Here is an 11945-nt window from a genome sequence, read left to right on the forward strand (position 1 = left end):
TAATAACTGAAACCAAGGCGTGAGAATTCTTCATTTAAGTGCTGATTACTAATCAAACTGGGGTAGGGGTTTCTCACATATCTTCTTCTTCACTAAATCTAGCTAGTGACCTGCAAAAGACATCCTTTATTGCTTGAGGGTCAGTATAGTCATATATATGCATCCTCATCGACGATTTGGATTTACTTTAATGAAACAAAATCTAAATGAAAATCAGTTAGTCGTAATAATCAAAATCTGGAAGCCCAAAAGGTTAAAAGTTCAGTCTCTTTGTTAAACGCAGCCTTGGACCCGCAGCTAGACTCAACCCAGAATTTATTGTACTGTGGAAAAACAGAAAAAATAAACCCTGGCACTTCAGATGAGGTTACATCAGCATGTCATCTACAAATCTGAATTGATTTTATTTTTAAATGCACAGTGTTTGAGTCAAACTGATGAATGTAAAAGCAGCCCTCCCTTTCAAGTCCTCCCTGCAAATCCCAAACATTAAAAAAATCCCTTCATACAATACCATTAAAAATTCAAAGCACAGATGCTGATCTGCAGCAGAAAACCTTTTGTTGTCTATTAGTGCAGATAATTTTACTTAACTGGTATCTACCTGTGATTCATTTAGGCAATACTTCTTGTCATGTAGTAGGCACTGTTTAACTGCACAGAAATGAAAAAAAGTTATATGTCGTGCTAAAAATTACCAATTTTGTTTTAGATATGAAAATATCTATCAAATCATCTCCTAGTAAAATTCGGGTGGAGCAATTCCTACTGTTTTAATGATTCTCTTGTGAAGGAAATGCTCTGTAAAATTATGTTGATTGTGCCAAAATCTTGGTTCAAAAGTGAAAAAGAAATTATGCCCCGTTTGAATAACTTCTGCATGGCCTATTTAACTCTTGCCTTTTAAATGTGACTTCCTTTATTTTTTTAATGCTAAATTTTACAGCATGTAAAATTTGAAGTAAAAATGTAAACCACATCTGAACAAAATCAGATGCTTTAAAGGATTTAGTATTATTTTTTCCTCGCTATATTCTTTAATGAACAATTTCAGTATCTGGATTTTTCATTCCAATTCACATTGAAAGCTTTAACTTCTTACTGCAGTGGACAATTTTGCACTTTGCATGCTTCTGCAAGGTACACACATTGGCAAAATTCTTGCACTTAAAATAAAGAGGAGTTTTAAAAAAAATACGATTTGGAATTTTGCAAGCTTCTGAAAGTTGTTTATTTTGCTGGTCCTGCAGCAGAGCTCTGTAAACAGAACATGTTTAGACCGGTTAGAGCAGCAAGTTGCGAGTATGTGTGGATTATATCTGTGCTGGGGAATTTCTAGCTGAAGTGGACAGAACTATTGAAATTCAGCTTAGTGCAATCTCTTTACAAAAGTGCAGTTTCTAAAGTACTATAGAAATAAGCTGTATAAGTGCAAAGGTAGGGCATGGATCGTTTATTTTGGAAGAAAGAGACAGCTAAAGATGAAACTATGAATCATCATCTTTAATACAGTTTATTCTGGGTACAGGGCACCATTGGACAGAAACTTGAAATATAATGAGCATTGATTAATGAGAGCATTAAATAATCTGTAAAGCAAAGATCAGTGTCTTCCTCATGTGTTGACTACTCCATCTTGTATGCAAAAAGCAAATATTTAATTAGCACACACTTCGTTTCCTTGGCATCATAATGACAGAACGCATCCTGTCCTGTTGTCCTCCAGTGACCATCCTGGAGAACACTCTGCTGTTGAGGCTGAGGAGAAGATCGTCTGATGTCAAGTTGGCTGGTACTTCCAAGAAGTGATCAGGTGATGCTGAAGAAGGACTGGCCTGATTTCACAAAGCAAGGGGATAAGTCAGATGAGAAACCCAGCCAGAGGTAAGAATAGGGCTCAAACGGCGACTCAGAACCCTAATCAGTTTCTAAAAAGTTCCTCCGGCAAGAAATCAGTTGTTGTGTGAAGAGGAGCAAGGTGCAGAGAAGACTTTCAGGAAGAAGGAGGCAGATAGGAAATAAAGACATAGCTATGCTATCAACCACACAAACTTCCCTGTATGGAGGAGTCGGCATAGAGGAATGGACACAGAATTTTTCTGAAGCCTTTTTCTCTGGTTCTTTCAACAGTAAAAGTCAAAATAAAGAGATATAGAGATTGCTGCAGACATCCAAGACTAAAAGATGGCACATACTTCAAAACAGATATTAAAAAATGGTATCGACTGGTAGTGTAGACATAAAGTGAATAAGAGAAAGGTTACAAATAAAGAAAGAAAAAGGAGTTTCCTCTACTATTCTCCTGGGTAGAATGTTTAAAAAAATTAAAGGATATAACAATACAACTTTTAAGGAGTTCTTCATGAAAATGTGCATAATGTCTTACTAATCTATCACACTTACTGTTACAGAAAACTATACCATAAATATGTCTAAACTGGCAATTTAATGTACTTTAGAATTAAAAGCAAAATAAAACAAAACAAAGGACACTAAAGGTAATAATAAGGTTGTGATTATGAATACTACATGAGATAAGAAAATTCTCCACTTGGCAATTTACTGTGTTTGCAAAGTATCCCACCTCCTGCAGAAGATATTTGAGCATTATTTGAAACAGCAGAGACACTGAACATGAATTAAAACTTGGTTTTCTATGCTGTGTTTGTAGGTTTCAGAAAATCCCGTATCGATAGCATAGACGTTTATTTGGAAAAACCCTGAACTCCACACAGCAAATCGTTAGCCAAAGAAATCATAGGTGAATGGACAACGTTCTCCTCTTCCAGTTAGTAAAACCAGCTAAATATTTGAATAAGTTTCAGTTCTCTTAAATTCTTCTCTCTCTTAACACCTGGAATGCTTATATGATATACACATATATACATATTTCTGTCAATAAACCTTACATGGCTATTGCAATGTTTAATCTGCTGTTTCTGATGTTTATATACAAGTTCATTTGGTACCCAGACAATATTTCCTTCTTCACTAATTTCTCAAGTGTAGCTTATATAACTGCATTATATCATTGTAAACTCAGGAATAAAACATCCTGATGCAGCTTCAATTAAATCAAAACTATTTCTGGCTTTTTTATGAGAGTGATGGGACAGAATACTGATGTTCTTTGAACTCTCTTCCTACCTATTGAAAATTTGGTTCAGGATATTGCTTCCTTACTACATACCCATCTGTCTTCTACATTTTTTAAATTTAAGGCTGCATAACAAGTGCAATTATTTGATTTCTTTATTTTTTCCCTTGGAGATTGTAAGGGAAATAAGTCGATTTACTGATAAGCTTTTTGCTTGTTTAATTTGGTGAGAAAGCCTACACACATGCACGTTTGTTGTATATGTATGTGAAGGAATTATTTCTGGAAAACCGTGGTCAGTTTCTTATCCTTATCTCTTGTAGGAGTTCATTCCATAAACAAGGCTGAGCCTTTGGAGTGGGTAACTTTTTATTCAGCTCTTAAGCATCCCCCCTGTTTACCAACCACTGCTGCCATGAAAGGTCACGGGAGGAAAGTTGAGCTCTTGGATATGAAGGATCAAACCCTTGGAGGGATCTGAACACCATGCCAAAGACCTTGAACCAGACACAGCCATTCCTACAAAGTCGAAACAAAAGGCAGAGCACTTAAAGTAGCGCTGGCTATTAAACCAACTGGTTGATTCAACTTTTTGGTGGGATATATATATATATATATTTATATATGCACATCCTCTCTTACACAGCTACTAGCTGGTGCTTTTTCAGGGTGTGTGTTTTTATCCCTAGATACAATGAGCAGCAATAATACTGTCTAATACTTTTCTTCCTCTTTAATTTTGTTAGCAAGTAAATGCTGATCAAGCCGATACACATAAGCACCCAAGATATCCAATTTTCATTAACACAAACATTCTCATCTGCAAACAATGCTCATTTTAACAGTTCTTTCTCATGAAATCTGTCTTTTTTTTCCTTTTTACTTTTCTTTTCTTTTTTCCTGGTGGATCTTATCCACATGATTCTTCAGAGAATCAATCAAAACTCCTTTTCCTAGTGCAAATCAATCAATCAGTTTCTCATGCCTGACATTGCCTGTTACGTACTAAAGAATCACAAGGCATCCATTTGGATTTCCTTAACAACATGTTTACCTTTCATTTAACACAGAGAGATTGCCTAATTCTTCACAGGACAAATACACAGGCATTTATATTAGTGGCTTCTGTAAAATGTGCCTCTACTATATGATTTCTGGTATCAGGTCTGCCTTTAAAAGACCCACCTTCTCTACCTTGAAATACATAGTGCTGACTGGTAAAAATTAAACTGTACAGATCTATCATGTTTTCTATACCTTACAATAACACCACAGTTATTTAGAGATATAATTCCCCAGACTCCAGTCGTTTACCATCAGATTCAAACTGTACCTCCGACGCATAGTGTAGAAGGGACAGTGTTCAAATAATTGCCTTCTTTTTGTGCCATTGAAAGGAAAAATAGCTTTTTCTACTTTGCAAGGGTGCCTGACACCCAGAGGAAGACGATGGAGAGGAAATAGGGTGATGAACCTTTCAGTGGCCCGTTCTCTGAGTTTGGGTTTGGTTGGTGAATTGAAGGGAATGGTTTGAAAAGAGTGTAGTCGCTGGTTGTGACTGACTTCTTCTGGGCTCTGCTCTGCCTCTGTTCATTAAGAAAGGTTAAATTTTTCAGCTTTCTAAAGCTAAATGACTTATTGTTAAGGCCTGTTTTTGGAGTTTTTTTTTTTTTTTTTTTTTAATTTTATTTTGTTTTTTTCAGGTTAGAGACTTTGACTGGCAAAGAAAGTGTAAAATTTAGCACTTCTCTATAATTCCTTATGCAGTCTGCTGCTTGTGAAAGCAGGTAAGACACCATTTGAAAACCTGTGCACCTCCAAAACTATTTCTGGTTGTGTTCTCACAGGTACAGAGCATTACTCCAAAAATATTAAAGGGTAAAATATCCCCAGTGCATATGTTCCTGACTCAAATATACTGTAGTTTGGAGACAATTTTGAGAAATTATTTTGTTCCATGAATGCATATGAATTGCTTAGTGGACCTCCCTTTGTGCTTTGTTTTGAACTTTCTGTTACCTTTTCCCTTCTTTTCCTGATACCTTAACTTTACAGAGTTAATAGACAAGGCTGAGAAAAATATAGATCTTGAGTTTAAAGCAGATGTTTTCCAACTACCACATACTGAAAGAATTGCCTTTTAGGTTTTTTTAAGCAACTTTTTTAAATTTAGGAAACATATTTAGCATCTGTTAAAAGTGCTGGATTGACAGTCACTAAGACCTGTTCATTAGCACAGGCAGCAGAAGTGAAAGTTTTCCTACAACAATTTTTTTTGATGGATTTTAACCTTTGTTAAGATGATCTACCTCTTAGGCAGAAGCACATCCTCTGCTTCCATTCAGTATTAAGGCTTCTCTGCTAACTTTACTGGGTATTTTGAAAAACACACTGATAACCACATTTTATGTTGATTATGGAGCATCCAATAAAAAAGAGTCATGACTTTAAGTTGACTACATAACATAGCTGTGCTTTAACATTAAAATTAAACGCTTCTTTACTTAATGTAGTGAATGCATCCAAAATTAATGTTTCACATCATTGAAATGGGTCATTTTTGAACTGAAATCTTACAGCTCCCTATTCTCACAGGCAACCGATGAATATATAGGATAGCTCAATTATGAGTGAGAGTTAAAGTGTTATTAAGTCAGTCTGATGTTTTTTCTGATATTGAACAGACTTGTCCTTTATTCAGAGAAAACTACAGAACTCTTAAGTGTTTCTTCATATTATATCTGCCATGAGGATATAACACATCTGGACTTTGGACAATGCAAAGAAGAAGTCAGAACTTCTCTCAATCATTCTCATATGCCAAGTACAGGCCTTATAGATGGTTACAGATGTAATAGCGTGTGTGAGTACAGTGTCCTTTTTCCTGGAATTAGATACACTAACATTTGTTGAAATTAGAGAAACAAAAAACCATCCAGAAATATTGAATACAGTAGTTCTAAATTTTATGTTCTATTATGTAGGAGTAATTAAAGCGCATAGACCAGAAATGCAAAAGGAGCTTCTTTTTTCCTCAGGTTTGTCCAGAGTGCCCCATATTCTTCAGACTTCTTGTTAACGAAATTACCAATAAAAGTAAACAAATCTCCATATGCTTTTAACAACCTGAGTTTTTCAGAGAAGTTCAGTCTCCTAAGAAGTAATGATATTATTCAACGTTTCTTATGCTACTGTGTGTCAGATGAAGGAAGGGAAGTCATGTCCCCATAGCCAAAGATCACTATGGCAAATGTGGAGATCTTCAAGACTGCAATAAAAAACTCAAAACATATCTACTCTTTTTTTAAGAATGCTGAGTAGTGAATGTAGGAAAGGCAACTGTGATGTTTACCTAAGTCTGTGCCTGTTTTGTATGAGTTTATCTCACAAAATGGTTAGAATATTCAAATACCAACAAAACAGATGCTGACTTGGCTTTGCATAGTGTAAGACAAACTGAAGACTTTCTAACTCAAAATTAACAATGTTTTACAACGACACTCAAAATACTTTGTCCCTCATCACCAAAATATTTATCATTATACCAAGGAGGAGACTGGATCTGCCATTAACGCCCAAAATGATGCACAGGGCAGAATGACAAGGAAACAGTGTCTATTGACTGTTACCTTCCTATGCCTTCTGCGTATTTCAAGATTTTTGATCATTTTCATTTCACTTCACAGTAGTACACGTTGTAGTAGTACTGCCTTACATAGGAAATATTTTTAAAATTTTAAGTTAGGTGCCACACCAAAATAAAACAGGATAGTTTTTCTGACTTCGACAGCTTAGACCTTATTAAAACAAATGAAGTCCTGAGAAAATATTACAAATCACCCATTTTATTCTTGTGACCAGGAAAATTTTCACAACAGCATTTTAGCAGCTGCAAGAATGGATTGGGGTGCTCTAATAACTGAGAGGTTGTGCTACAGGCAATATTTCAGTTTGATTTGATCCATGCTAATTTACATCAGCTGTAATATGACCTACCTAGAGTTTAAAATTACTTAACACCCTGTATTGTAAAGTAACACGGAGCTACCTGTGATTCTCATATGTCAAGACAATTTGGTAAAACCAGATCAGGATCAATCTGCTTTGAATCAGCCTCAGCCACAGCAGGACTCAGAACATTGAGGGCATAACGTTACTGGGCTGCGCTATAGGGAAGAGATACACTAATACAAACAAATGGCATGAAACAGAAGAGATGCTTTGCTCTAGTCTCTCAAGGCTCTACTCAACAGCCAGAGAGCTTAGACCATAGTGGAGGCAGGATATCCTCTATAATGTGCTTTAAAGTGGACTGTGAACTGGATGAAGGGAAGAAGTCGTGGTCAATGGGGCAAAGTGCAGTTGAGGCCTGTATCTAGTGCAGTGCCTCAAGGGTCAGTACTGGGGCCGGTATTATTCAATATATTCATCAGTGACTTGGATGAGGGAATAGAGTGACTGTCAGCAAGTTTGCTGGTGACACCAGGCTGGGAGGAGTGGCTGACACTGGAAGCTGTGCTGCCATCCAGAGACCTGGACAGGCTGGAGAGTTGGGCAGGGAGCAATTTAATGAAATAGAACAAGGGCAAGTGTAGAGTCTTGAATCTGGGCAGGAACAACCCCAGGTTCCAGTATAAGTTGGGGAACAACCTGTTGGAGAGCAGTGTAGGGGAAAGGGACCTGAGGGTCTTGACGAACAACAGGGTGATCATGAGCCAGCACTGGGCCCTTGTGGTCAGGAAGGCCAATGGTACCTGGGGTGGGTTAGAAGGGGGTGGTCAGTAGGTCAGAGAGGTTCTCCTGCCCCTCTACTCTGCCCTGGGGAGACCACACCTGGAATATTGTGTCCAGTTGTGGCCCCTCAGTTCCAGAAGGACAGGGAACTGCTGGAGAGAGTCCAGCGCAGCCACCAAGATGCTGAAGGGAGTGGAGCATCTCCCGTGTGAGGAAAGGCTGAGGGAGCTGGGGCTCTGGAGCTGGAGAAGAGGAGACTGAGGGGGGACCTCATGAATGTTTATAAACATATAGAGGGTGAGTGTCATGAGGATGGAGCCAGGCTCTTCTTGGTGATAATCAGTGATAGGACAAGGGGCAACGGGTACGAACAGGAACACATGAGGTTCCATTTATATTTGAGAAAAAACTTGTTCCCGATGAGGATGTCGGAGCCTGGCCCAGGCTGCCCAGGGAGGCTGTGGAGTCTCCTTCTCTGCAGACATTCAAACCCGCCTGGACACCTTCCTGTGGAACCTCAGCTGGGTGTTCCTGTTCCATGGGGGGATTGCACTTGATGAGCTTTCCAGGTCCCTTCCAATCCCTGACATTCTGGGATTCTGTGATTCTGTGTAAAGTAGAGTGCAGGAGTCATGTCTTTCCCCAAACTGTAGCTGTCACAAACCTTCCTCAAGATTCTGGGCATCCTGAAAGCTGGACAACCTTTTTCTTCTTGCAAAACATATAACAGATTGTGGAGCATCCTCCAAGACCTTGAAGATAAAAGATGGTGGTCGCACCACCCATCTATACTGCAAGATCTCACTGCCCTTAAGACTAATTTTCATTAAGACTTTAAGGCTACTGTTTTTGCAGGCTTTTCTTATGTGTTTTACACTGATATTTTCAGAAGTAGTTGCTGTTGGGTATCTTGATTTTGAGTCACAGAATTGAAACATTTTGAGCCCATTTTTTCAAATTTCACCACTTCCACAAACATCAAGCTGTGTCTGCCAGCATCTTTTACAATCAGGCCTAAGAAGGGACAGATTGGACATTCAATATCCTTGTAGGCATTGGGCCCTTAGTATAGGAATATTTTAGAGCAAATCTTATCAAGACATTTAGCTTCTGTGTTATTTTTTCTATCCAGATTACAAACAATAAAATACTACCAGTATTAACATTTACAAGACACTCCAGAAATTATGGAAAAGATTAGGAAATGATAACTCTTGACAATTAGTATTACACCTTTTAGCTACCCTATCCAATTTGTATTTTTTTTTCTAATATAACTTTAAAACATGAAAACCAAACTGCTACATCTTCTGTTACAGTTCAGCACTGAAGCTATCTGTCAGCCCTGATTTATCTGTATTATTACTTCCAAAACACACACAGAATCTTGCACGTGTGTGTGTGTCTAGCCTTTCTTCCATGAAGAGTAAAGAGTTGAAATATTGGCCCCACTGAAGCCTAATTCTGTGCCATCTGGAGACTAGGACCAAGGACCTCTGAGAAGAATGTCAAGCATAGGATAGGATGAATTAAGAGAAAAGTAAGAACAAAGATCAAATAACCATGAGAGCATTTTCAAAACAAGAATTACTTGATGGTTTTTTGCAGTAAGCAAATTACTTCATTTTCTATCTAAGGGTTCTGTGGAAAGACCAATAAGATGCTGCAGATAATGCTGGAACACAATTGAGCTGTAAAGTTACCCTTCCTACCAAGCCCATTCACTTGCTGATTAGGAAATTTAAAAGAGCAGTTTATGTGGTAAGAAACAAGCATGCACATTATCTGCTATAATATCATGCCGGGTGAATATTGTTTTCTTGAATTGCTCACTAAACTGTAAGGGTCACAACTGATGATCATTACACAAAAAAGACCACAAATTAAAAACACTACTGGGTTCTAAACTTGTGGATATGGGGGAAAGACTTTAATTTTACATATCTTTAAAAAGGTGTTGCAAAAAGTAATATTTTCAATTTATTGATAGAAGGTGACTTCAGTGAATTCTTTGGACCATTTGCTGCCGTGATATTCCTTAAAATGCCTTTTTGTCATTGCACTATATAATTTGTGTATTTTGCTGCTGAGATTCTTCACTTTGATACGGTTAACAACTGAAAATGACTCTAAAAAGTGCCATAAGGAGAAAAATTCATAAATACGGAGTCCATTCTGAAGTCAATGTAAGTGAAAAAAATCAGTAACTTGAAATAAACAGAATCGAACAAGAAACATGGATGTAAGATCCGGGTGAATCTTAAGGTCAATTTATGTTTAAATTAGAATCAAATAACCATTAAAATCATTTACAGAAGACATCTGGGCATTGAAACTGGATTGCATAAGAAAACTGTTCTCCTTTTCTTGGACTCAGCATTAATACAGTTGTTCCTAAATTACTTCTGAAGATTGCCTTTTGAATTGTAATGGAATTGTTGTGCAAATATGGTTTACTACATAAAATTAGAGCTGTTATACTGTCCCTTATGGTTTTGTGCTAATCTATAAGGAGTTTACTATGTCCACACAGGTTATAGCAGATTCTGCCCTCTGGTGCCCCATGGTCTATTCTGCTATCGCTGTGGTCCTTCCAGGACAGCACCAAGAATAAATCTAGCTTCTGCAATTGAAGGGGAAATATACCTACATATCTATGTCTACATATATGTGTGTGTGTGGAAATATATAGGTGTGCACGTCATATATTCATCTTGAATTTAATAAGAAAAAGTATCACAGAATGCTGGTCAATGTGTTTTTAAAAGGAGATTTTTACTATGTAGAATGTTATTTGAGGGTGGCCCCAAAAAGACATCCAGAAAGAGATATTCAGTCTGTAGATACACCCACTAAACTACTAAAAGACATGCAGAAAATAATTTTCTAAATGAAATCTCAAGGATGACAGAACCTTACAATAATTATTACAGTTTTTTTTCTGGAACATAAATTTGCTCCTGTCCTTATCACTAAAACAAGTTTAAACCAAACTGGTTTTGTTCACTATGTCTGTTCTTATAGAAGAAGACATCAGCTGAAATCATCAGATTAAAAAAAAAAAAATTCTAAGATGCTTAAAGTGTAAAAGAAAATCCTGGCATTCAGCAAGATCTGAACTGTTCTTTAGATTTGTTATTATTCATTAAGATGAAATATTTTATCAGGATCTACATAAACAGAACCTGATGGATACTGCTTGTCAGACTGAATTATTAAACTTTTAGCAGAAGGGAAAAAAGGAAACTGATGGATATTTCCACCTTTTCAGCTTGTGATCAAAACCAGTATGTTTTGTTTATTTAAAATTAACATCAGAAGAAAAGCACTTCAGCTGTACAGACTTGTCTGTTGGTACATGACTGGAAAAAAAATCCCATTTAAAATGACACTTTAGTGTTGAATTACAGCCATTTCGGTGTGAATACTATGCAATCTTTTTCTGTTTATCAGTGTAAAATGTTTTTCTAGCTTATCAAAAATCATGTTTTCCTTTTTTCTGGTTCATTTATCAACAGAAATACCAGATAAGCCAAACTGAAAACAAAATCTGTGTCCAGTGGTTGAACATTAGAAAATAGTACTTCCTTTTCATAGAAAGAAATCAGTTGCATAAACTCCTATTGTATTTGATTTGCAGTTTACGCATTATCTATATTTGCAATCACTTCTACAAAAATAAGGAAACTCTGTGGGTGTTTATATTAAGCAAAAATATCCTATGAGGAAGTATATTACAACACATATCAGCATCAAATATTACGATCCACATGTTCAACAGCTGGCAGTTTTGGAATGACAGAAACACTGGAAACCAACCAAAGATAGAAATTACATTCCAATATGTTTTTTGTTAATCAATATATCATCATGTTTGAAACTTGGTACTAATCTCCTTAAGTTTCTTGTAGAACAACAACATAAATAGATAATCGCTTTTGTCTGTACCAACATGAAGCAACAACACATTAAACTCTTATTCATCCAGAGAGAACTAGAGTCAATAAAAAGTCCTCATTTCAGTAGAAGCAGGAGTGGAAACAAAAGGACTTAATGAAATGGTCTGTTTACAAAATGCTAAGTGAGAATTCTCTCAGAAAAACAGCATTAAATC

Source organism: Patagioenas fasciata, chromosome Z, assembly GCF_037038585.1.
Source record: "Patagioenas fasciata isolate bPatFas1 chromosome Z, bPatFas1.hap1, whole genome shotgun sequence".
NCBI lineage: Eukaryota > Metazoa > Chordata > Aves > Columbiformes > Columbidae > Patagioenas > Patagioenas fasciata.